Below are 11609 nucleotides of genomic sequence, written 5' to 3'. Positions count from 1 at the left end.
GGGGGGGATGGGCATGGAGGAGGACACTTGTGGGGATGAGCACTGAGTGTTATGTGGAAACTAATTTGACAATAAACTATTTGTAAAAAAATATAATAAATAAATAAATTACTAAAGTTTGAAAAAAAAAAACGAAATCCATCTATTTGCTGTCTACAAGAAACTCATTTTAGACCCTGAGGACACCTTCAGATTGCAAGTAAGGGGATGGAGAAATATCTATCATGCTACTGGAACTCAAAAGAAAGCTGGAGTAGCTATACTTATATCAGAGAAGCTGAACTTTAAAGTAAAGGCAGGAACAAGGGATAAAGAAGGGCATTATATAATAATTGCAGGGTCTATCCATCAGGAAGAGCTAACAATTATATATGCTACATACCGAATATGGGAGCACCTAAATAAACAACACAATTAATCACAAACAAATTATCTTATAGACAAGAATGTGCTAATAGCAGGGGACTTTAGTACTCCACTTACCGCAACAGATAGATCAACTAGACTGAAAATCACTAAAGAAACAGTGGACTTGAAGGACACATTGGACCAGATAGATGTGACAGATGTATTTAGAACTCTACATCCTGAGGCTATGGAATTCACTTTCTTCTCAAGTGCACATGGCACATTCTCCAAGATAGATCACATAGTTGGACATAAAGCAGCTCTCAATAAACAGAAAAGAATTGAGATCATACCATGCACACTTTCAGATCACAATGCTATGAAACTTGAAATTAACCACAGGAAGAAGTCTGGAAAACCTCTAAAAACATGGAGGTTAAAAAACACCCTACTAAAGAATGAATGGGCCAATTAGGCAATTAGAGAAGAATTTAAAAATATATGGAAACAAATGAAAATGAAAATACAACAATCCAAACTCTATGGGATGCAGCAAAGGCAGTCTTAGAGGAAAGTACATTGCACTCCAGGCCTATTTCAAGAAATTAGAAAAAGTGCAAGTACAAAATATAACAGTACACCTAAAAGAACTAGAAAGAGAGCAACAAGAGCACCCCAAACCCAGTAGGAGAAGACACATAATAAAAATCAGGGCAGAAATAAACAATATAGAATCCAAAAAAAAAAAAAAAAAAACAGGTGAACAGATTAATGAAAACTAGAGTAGGGTTTTTGAAAAAATAAAACAAAATTGACAAACCTCTAGCCAGGCTTCTCAAAAAGAAAAGAGAGAGCACACAAATAGACAAAATCATGAATGAAAATGGACTTATTACAAGCAATTATCAGGGAATACTATGAAAAAATTATATGTCAACAAACTGAACTTAGAAGAAATGGACAAATTCCTAAACACACACTCACTACCAAAATTCACACAGGAAGAGATAGAAAATCTGAATAGACCCACAACTAGTGAAGAAATCAAACCAGTTATGAAAAATCTCCCAACAAATAAGGGCCCTGGGCCAGATGGCTTCCGATGGGAATTCTACCAGACATTTAAAACAGACTTAATACCCATTCTTCTCAAGCTATGCCAAAAAATAGAAATCAAAGGAAAACTTCCAGACTCATTGTATGAAGCCAGCAGCACTTTGATTCTGAAGCCAGACAGAGATCCAGCAAAAAAAAAAAATAAAAAGAACTACAGGTCATTATCCTTGATGAATACTGATGCAAAAATCCTCAAGAAGATACTTGCTAATCACATCCAAAAGTACATAAAAAGAATTATCCATCACGATCAAGTGGGATTCATTCCTGGGTTACAGGGCTGGGTCAACATTCGCAAATCAATCAATGTGATACATCACATAAACAAAGGAAAAGATAAAAACCATACGATCCTATCGATAGATACAGAAAAAGCATTTTACAAAATACAGCATCCCTTCTTAATAAAGACCGTCGAGAAAGTTGGGATAGAACGAACTTACATTAACTTCATAAAAGCCATCTATGAGGAGCCCTCAGCTAACATTATCTTCAATGGGGAAAAACTGAGAGCTTTCCCCCTGAGATCAGGAACACGACAGGGATGTCCACTCTCACCACTGTTGTTTAACATAGTGCTGGAAGTCCTAGCATCAGCCATCAGACAACAAAAGGAAACCAAAGGCATCAGAATGGGCAAAGAAGAAGTCAAACTTTCACTTTTCACAGACGATGTGATACTCTACATAGGAAACCTGACAGACTCCACCAGAAGCCTACTAGAACTGATCCAAGAATTCAGCCAAGTTGCAGGGTACAAAATCAATGTACAGAAATCAGTTGCATTTCTATACACCAATAATGAAACACATTAAGAGAAATCAAGAAACTGATCCCATTCACAATTGCACAAAATACCATATAATACCTAGGAATAAACCTAACCAAAGATATAGGAGATCTGTATAATGAAATCTATAGAAAACTTATGAAGGAAATTGAAGAAGACACAAAGAAATGGAAAAACATTCCATGCTCATGGATTGGAAGAATAAACATTGTTAAAATGTCATTAGTACCCAAAGCAATCTACACATTCAATGCAATCCCAATCAAAATTGCACTAGCATTCTCCTCAAAACTAGAACAAACTATCCTAAAATGTGTATGGAACCAAAAAAGACCCCGAATAACCAAAGTAATATTGAAGAAGAAAACCAAAATGGGAGGCATCACCATCCCCTACTTTAGCCGCTACTACAAAGTTATCCTCATCAAGACAGTATGGTATTGGCACAAAAACAGACACATAGACCAATGGAACAGAACTGAGAACTCAGAAGTGGACCCAAAAGTATACAGCCAACTAATCTTTGACAAAGCAGGAAAGAATATNATTTAATCATCCAGAGAGGACTCAGATGTTGGAACTTTGAGAATAAAAATTAAAAATATTTATGATTAATATGTTAAATTAATTAGAAAGGGCAAGCAGTATACACAAACCAATAGGAAATCTCATCAAAGAGGTAAAATCTATTTTTAAAAAAGTCAAATTAAATGCTAAAGTTTTAGTATACATTACTTTTCAATTTTCTTTGGCAAATAAAATTCTAATGCTATATATGTATACTCTCTACATATCTGTAAATATACAGGATAAATATCACATCCTAAATTTAGACTAAGTGAACTTTTAAAAACCAAAGGGGTCATGTCTGACATTGCTGTTTATCTCAGCCACCATCAGAGGTCCAAGCACCTCCCAGTCTTCCATTATGTGAATTCTAACACTGTCAGTATTTTATACATTATGGAAAAACTCATATCTCTTCCTCCATACTCCCCTCCTGAGACTGAAATAGACCAGGCCTTGGCTCAACTAACTTACTGTGTATGTAGATTTCAACAAGGTAATGTGCCTTTATGAGCTTACATTTGTAAAATGAAAAACGTAACTACTAGGTCACAAGTTGTCAGAATTATAAGTACCATATGACATGTAGGTAGTACACAGAAAGCACTCAATAAATGGTGGCTATCATTACTATAATTAAGCACTTGTGTTCATAGTTCTCATACACCTGAAGGTGGAGGGTCAATTGATCTGGTAGAGCACTTGGTCACCTGTCAGCGAAATAAGCCAGGTTTGTCATGAAAATCAGAATCAGATTCTTCTCGGTCCATATCAAAATAATTAGAAAAGTCACACCAGGTTTCTGGGCCCTTGTGTCCTCAAATGTAAAATGACCAGCCCAGATCATCTCCCAGGTCTCCTGATATCCTAAAATTCTGTTTCCCAGACAAGAAGAATCCTGAAACTGTGATTTTTGGATAATTTAAGGAGGTTTGTTTTTCTTTGTCAATCAAACAAAATGTTATCTCCACCATGACTTAAAATACCTTGTGATCAGGAGATAGGCTAAAATCTGCCATCTCTCTGTGGAATAATGAGTGAATAAGTGATACAATTATGAAAGTATCATAAGCATGTAGAATTCAGGCATACTCACTTTATCTAATAGTAGACAACCATATTTTCTTCTATCTTTTCTGCTCAAATTTCTATTTCTGTGTATTTAAATTTTTACGAGAATTTCTATTTTGTTCTTTATAAAAGCATTTAAAGAAATGTGGTCATTGACCAATCATCACCTAATATATTCCTGAATTTCCACTAATTTTTTCACCTATAAAACTATTTTCTAGATTACAGAAAATAATTCTGTAGCACCTGGCTTTATTCTTAAATTACATGTGGCAAGATTAATGAAACTGAAGTAAATCATACATTGGATTAACATGAAACATTTGTTGTTGCCATCAAGGAGTTTTGATTATTATAAATTTGAAAATTACTGTAAACAAATTATTCCAAACAATGTTGCTGTCAGAACATTCAGCTTCTTTTTTTAATAGCTGCATTATTATGGCTACCAAAAGACTCTACACAAATATGTCTCTGGATTCAGCAAAACTATAGAAAAAGTAATATAGGAACAGTTAAAAATTATTTTTTCACAAAGACTTTTTTTTCTCTAAGTTAAACATCAACATTTGGAAATAATTGGATTTTTGGCTAAAATGTATATATTTTATTCAAATGTCATATAAGCACAGTTCCACCAAGGAAGAAAATCTGATATTAAAATAAGACAGTAAAACTTCCTCTTAACTGAAAAGTTCTAAGCCCTAGTGATTTTTAAAATACAGCGAACTATTTTGTAATGTGGAAAAGAAAGTCAAGGAACATTTATTTCAAAGTCAAATAAATTGAAAATAATAATTTTCAAAAGAAAATTATTTCAGGTCATTTTCCTCTTAGTTGAGAGGACCTAACATACAATGCAGTAGCATCCAGTTTATACTTCACAGAACATTATGATCAATATGCTGAATAATTTCGTAGATGCAATGACAGACTGCATAAATTAAAAGAGGTCATGTATTTCAGAGACAACAAAATTTTAGAATGTAGTTTTAAGAGTGAAATATCCATTTTCCTCTCATGATTTACCAAAATTATTTAAAATAGAATAATATACTGACCTATTTTTAAATAGCTGGATTCCTAGTTTCTAAGTAAAAAGCCAGACAGAGTATAGTTAGGCTCTCAGGAAACCAAAGGGTAGAAACAAGAAAGAATTGCTGTCACAGACTTTCCTGTATAAGGAGACCAGAAGGGTTCTGGCACGAGCAAAATCAGTAAATGTGCATGGGCAACCAGCTGTGGTGGTGTTCAATGGCCAACAGTCTGTTCTGGCAGATCCAGAGTACTCCTTAGTTGTCCTATATTCTACATTATGGTTCCATCATTAACCAGATTAACTTCGCTAAATTAACAGAGACGTTATAAGAAATGGTTCACAATCTAGAATTCTTGAGAATAGATATGATAGTTGTTAATTTTTCGAAACTGAGTTCAATATTTCAAAAAAGCCTAATAGCAATAGTGTCATAGAAATTATGGGTACTCAGTAACAACAACAGAAACACTTCTCGTAGATTCCTATTGTGAGGAACCCTAAAATTTGTCATCAATAGTGAACAACAAATACTTTCAGATATCTAGAAAATATCTAGGCAGGAAAATGAAGATCAAAGGAAACACATTATTTTTCCCCTTCCTCAACCCTTTACTTTAATTTTCATTTTTTTCTGTATTCTCTTTTCCTTTCCTCCTCTCTTTTTTCTGTCCTTCATCCATCTTCCTTTCTTTTCTTCTTTTCTTTCTTCTTTCTCTCTAGCTTTACTAAAAATCAACCTTCCATTTTGGATCCCTGGCAGGCCCTGAATGAAAACGGTCCTCTTGAATCTCCTGCTAGTACACCAACAGCCAATTGCTCAGCTACTTATAGCGTATAGGGATACATAGCAGAACCCAAAACAAAGAATGGTGCTTTCACTTGCAAGTTTATCTTTCTTTTAAGAGATTTTTATGGTCTCGAGAAACGAGTAAGTTCTTCTCTTAAGATCATGTGTCTACTGGCTTGATCCATTTCTATACACCTTGATAGTCTGAGTGAATACGGCCCTAGATTAACCTAAAAGCAATTAGATTTAACCCAATAGGGTAATAGAACACAAAGGAACAAGAAAAGCTCAATGCTCCTCAATTACCTTATCCTCTTGGGAGTAACAGTTAGCTTCTGGTCCTTTCCATGGTTCTTTAAGATCAGATCAGGGTGTCATCACATATCCTATTATGTGTCCATATTTCACTTCACTTAGAACCTGTTAAAATGTACCAGTCATGGCATGATGCTATAGCACCACAAAGAAACTATTATGTGTCTATATTTCACTTCACTTAGAACTTGTTAAAATGTACCAGTCATGGCATGATGCTATAGCACCACAAAGAAACTACATAGTGTTTACCAGTTAGAGGAGCTCTCTCCTAGATCAAGAAATTGATTAGAGTGTTGTAGCAACACTCAATTCTTGCAATGAGAGTATATAGCTCAATTCCTTCAGATGATCTCAAATAGGTTTATGCCTGCTCAGAAAAATGACTCAATTCTTTTCTCCTGGGCCTGAAGAAGATACCCTAGTACTTTGCTATGAGATAAGCCATCTCTCCCAAATAGTCCAAAAGGTTCACTATCTGTTGAATGAATATTCAAGGCACACATGAAAATCAATACATTGAAAGCCAGTTATTATTTTGAGTAACTCTGAAGCATTTTGGAAATTCATCGTCTTAAATTATCCAGTCTCATGAAGTGAGAATCTTAAATTTTAGGTAGTGAGTGACAAACATTTTTTGCAAGCTAGTTGTTCATCTTCCTAGTTTCTGTTGATCATGTTTTTCTGTGCTGTTTCTTGACTAAATTCCTTGCTCACCCAATCCAAGCAGAATTTATTACACTCGTAGCTTTTTAAAAATGTTTCGTTGTTTAAGTTCAATTTATGTGACTTCAGCAGATTGTTCTAATAGGCCAATACAAGCCAGTAATCAATATAAATTAGAAAGCTATCCCATGAAATTCTAATTTCAGAGAACAAAATTATCAGCACGAATCCTGAATAGTCTGTATTTTTCCCTCTTATTAACTTTGCCCTTGGCTCTCCCATATATTCTCATTTTGACCACTAATGTTTTGTCACTTTGATGATCACAAAGCACATTTGTCTTACCCTGTTCTTACAAAACTGCCTATGATTACTCAAAGCAATAAATGTGAAAATACAAAGGGTAACAAAAAGCACATCATCTTTACTATTAATAATTTATGGAAACATTTAAATCCATGATTTTTCAAACCTTCTAACTCAGCATCAGTGCATCACCCAGCACTTAGCACAAAACCATGGTCATCTCACTCTTCTATTTTCGCATGGTACAAGACAAAGTGTCTCCTATCTTTTCCACTGCCTCATTAGTCATCACAGAAGTCTGTGCTTTCACATGGTATGTCCTACTGCATATCCAGGCCATGGGTGCAGATTAACAAAGCAAGTATAGAAAAATCAGGAACAAACACTTCTAGAGTTCATACACATAAAGGACCAAGGAATCCCATGGGGGAAAAAAATCCTTCCTAAAAAAGGAAAGCTGATGTACACAAATTTAATCGATTGCAGTGATATTTTGCCAGAGATTTCATTAAATATTGGTCTCTAGACTCATGAAAGGTTATGTGGTAGATAGTTATTTACTAGAGGGCAAACAATTATATGCAAATCCAATTAATTATAATTTTGACGAGTTTTACAAATAGAGGCATGGGGACCTTAAAACCCAGAATGTAATTTCTTTCTTAAGATTCATTTCTGGGCCACCGGGGTGGCTCAGTTGGTTAAGCGACTGACTTTGGTTTACGTCATAATCTCATGGTTTGTGGGTTCGAGCCCAGTGTCAGGCTCTGTGCTGACAGCTCAGAGCCTGGAGCCTGCTTCAGATTCTGTGTCTTCCTCTCTCCCTCTCTCTCTCTGCTCCTCCCCCGCTCACATCCTCCCTCTCTCTCCCTCTCTCTCTCTGTCTCTCTTAAAAATAAACATTTAAAAAAAGATTTGTTTCCTCAATAAATATTTTGTGAGCACCTACTTGAGTTTAGATGCTGTGCTACTATAAACCTCAAGCAAAGAGAAATTCAGAACTACTTAACATAAAAACATCACCACCCTCTATTATTTTGCTCTCTCAATGATGATAACAATAGGCAGAAATGGCTACAGTAACAGTGCCTTTCGCAGTAAGAATATGCAGCTTCAGTGTTCTCATTTTCTACACCAGCTCTCTAGACATTGGGCACACACACCCTTGGGTGGCAGATAACAGAATCAACTGCTTCAGGCTTTGATAATAGTGCTTTGGAAGGGCCTCAAGGTCACAGACGGACAGTCAGTGTTAAAGCTAAGAACAGGAAATAATGAAAAAGTCTATGGTTAGGAAGTCAATGTGAAGCTTCACGTCCTAAAGGCTACCAAATTTTAAGAGAAGAGCCAATCTTATGCCAAATAGGTGAACCCAAGTAGAAAGTATATGGTTTTATATATGGCTTCATTTTTATACCCTATCTGGTCTGAGAAGGCAATGTAAGATATAGAAAATATCCACACTGAATATAAAGATAGAGTTAGTAAAATAAGGTTGATTTTGTTTAGGGGATGATTCCCATGCACTGAGGGACACATGCCTCCTGCTAATGCAAACATCTATAATACTGCAGCCAAAATGACAGATTCTGGGACAAAGAATTTCCTAATATTCTTAGAGAATACTCTTAACTGACAACAGGTGTACAGTTATTTGTCTTCTGAGGGCTCTGTGCTTTGAGAAATATGTAGGTACATTAGCAAACAGTATGATCTCGTATGTGGAATATTTTTGAAAAATGAATTCATAAAAAACAGAAATCAGATAGGTGGTTACCAGAGGCAGTGGGTGAGGAATTGGGGAATGGTTGAAAGTGGTCCAAAAGTATCAACTTTCTGTTATTAGATAAATAAATTCTAGTGCCAGAATGTACAGCATGGTGATGACAGTTAACAATATTGTGTACTACATAATGGAAAGTTATGAAGAGAACAGATTCTGAAAGTTCTCATCACAAGAACAACCATTAACTATATGAGCTGGTAGATACTAACATTGTGGTAATCATTTCACAATGTACACATATATCATTATGTTATTCAACTTAAACTTTCACAATGTTATATGTCAATTTTATCTCAATAAAACTTGAGGAAAGGGGAGGTTTATTGCCATAAATAAAGACCAAACAAAGTAGCCTTAGGAACCTTAAGATTCAGAACCCAGACTCATTAGAGTACAATGCATTTGCTACTGGTCTTTTCCACATCAAGTTGTCAATGCCTAGCATGTACAAAACTGAGTTATCTCATGAAGGAGGAGAAGGAAAAGGTGATCCCAATGGAGTGTAAGAAAACATCAGAATTTTTATATTTTATAGTTATATGGGTATAAAAATGAACACAAATTTCAGCAAGTATATAAATCACCACATATCTATGTCAGATAGTCCATTCCCAGCATTATGTCACCCTGAAGTAGAAGGGGAATTTCCTTCACATACAGTAGATGAGAGTGGTACCTTTACTCATGTGCTTGCTTTCAATATATTGCAACATATTGCATTGTATGTAAAGCTGGTTAGTGCATTTTCTGTTTATGTTGCCTCTCTTTCCCTGAAAAAAATAAAAACTTTGAAAATTTTCTGCAAATAAAAATCATTTAAGCAACAAACATAAGCAGAGCCAACATTTTCCTCACTTTAAATAGGAGCTCTTTCTCAGTTTCAGATTAAAAATATGAAATCACATCTTTCCAGAAGTAGGCTCCATAAACTTGGATTTATCAAGATTACTATAAATATAGATCTACATGTACATCCACTATGGTTGCCAGAGAATCTCATCCTAACTATACATTGTGCCTTGAGAAAGTAGCTAATGATGGATGAAACCATCAGCTCCCTGGAAAATTCATCACCTTGACTCTGGATGCAAATATCTACAATGTTACAGCAAGACACCTTGTTCTTAATCCAAGAGATGACAAATTTCCTAAAATATAAAAATAAAGATTTTAAAAGCCTCTTTTGAAATTTCTTATTTCACACTGCAAGCCAAACACAAAAAGCGAGCAAGTAAGCCAGCAAGCAAGCAAGCATGGCTTTGGGAGCAGCCTTTGATTTACCTGAAGAAGTAGCAGTGGCCAAAACACACAGTGAATACAATGTAACAACGAAAATGCATTTCTAGAAGATAATGCTTTCAGAAAATGCAAAGATACATTGCTGAAATTTTGAAGAAACAGCATTAGAGTAAATTACCTATTATGAGAGTTTTGTTTTACAGTTGGATGAAAGAACAGATGTTTCTAACATCTCAGCATATAGTATTTGCTGGGTTCCTTTTCTATAATGCATCAAGAAGTTTTCTTTTTCATGGAACACTAAATTAAAGAACACAAACACACACTCAATAGTATATATATTTTTAATTTAAAAAATACAAGTCTCTATGAATAAAACACACACAGAATTTCTGACAGAGTTGTACTTTAACCACAATCTTTAAATGACATGGATAATTCAGATTCACACAGTTATTCATCTATTCATTTATTCCAAGGTAATATTATATTCTTTTAATGCATAACCAAGCAATTGCATCTAAAGATTAGAACCAAAAAATGCACAGAGTATTAAAGGATGTCATGATGTTGCTAACTGAGAAAAGGTTACAATTTTAAAATATAGTTGAATCTGTAAAATACCTGATAATGAGATGAAGAGAAAACACTTAAGTTTTATACACACAGAATTTTGCTCATGACAACACTTACAAGAGCAAGAGAACTTACAAATTCCTCTCTTATAGAGTACATGAACACTGCTTAATTTTTTTATGGTCAGTGTTCCCAAGCAGATTTTTTAAAGAACATAGACACTTAATATATTCCTTCAAGATAAAAATAATATTTTAATGAGTGAGAAATGTAGTAGTTTTAGTTTTGGTTTTTTTAAAGGCCATACTACACCAAGAATATTTTAGTAACTGGTATTTGGAAAATTTTCAAAGATCATGTCATTTTGGTGCCAAGTATAATAGGAGTGTGTTCCAATTTTAAAATTTGCCATATCTCTCTATGAGGGAAATGTTGCAAGGAACACAAGGTACCAGAGACACAACCACAAGCATGAATCGTACAAAGAACACAATGACTCTAAACCCATTTTTCAAAAATAACACTGAAAGTAAATGGGCTAAATGCTCCAATCAAAAGACATAGGGTAGCTGAATGGATTAAAAAAAAAAAACAACAAGTGCTTGCTTCGGCAGCACATATACTAAAATTGGAACAATACAGAGAAGATTAGCATGGCCCCTGCGCAAGGATGACATGCAAATTCGTGAAGCGTTCCATATTTTTTAGGGATACAGAAATGCTGATGCATAGGAGCACATGTACCCCAATGTTCATAGCAGCACTCTCCACAATAGCTAAAACATGGAAAGAGCCTAAGTGTCCATCAACAGATGAATGGATCAAGAAGATGTGGTTTATCTATACCATGGAATACTACATGGCAATGAGAAACAATGAAATCTGGCCATGTGTAGCAACATGGATGGACCTTGAGGGTGTTATGCTGAGCGAAATAAGTCAGGCAGAGAAGGACAAATATCATATGTTTGCACGTATAGGAGGATTAGGAGGAACTTGACGG

General features: G+C 35.0%; 1 non-coding gene across 1 annotated transcript; it reads left to right on the top strand.

The window, feature by feature from the left end:
• Positions 1-11204: 11204 nt before the first annotated feature.
• LOC120246606 lies at positions 11205-11311 on the top strand. Its single transcript, XR_005532085.1, has one exon. It is a non-coding gene; the product is annotated as a U6 spliceosomal RNA (small nuclear RNA).
• The last annotated feature ends 298 nt before the right edge of the window (positions 11312-11609 follow it).

Source organism: Hyaena hyaena, unplaced genomic scaffold (genome assembly GCF_003009895.1).
Source record: "Hyaena hyaena isolate Hyena2069 unplaced genomic scaffold, ASM300989v1 scaffold_479, whole genome shotgun sequence".
Classification (NCBI taxonomy): Eukaryota; Metazoa; Chordata; class Mammalia; order Carnivora; family Hyaenidae; genus Hyaena; species Hyaena hyaena.
This window is presented reverse-complemented; position numbering and strand designations above follow the sequence as displayed.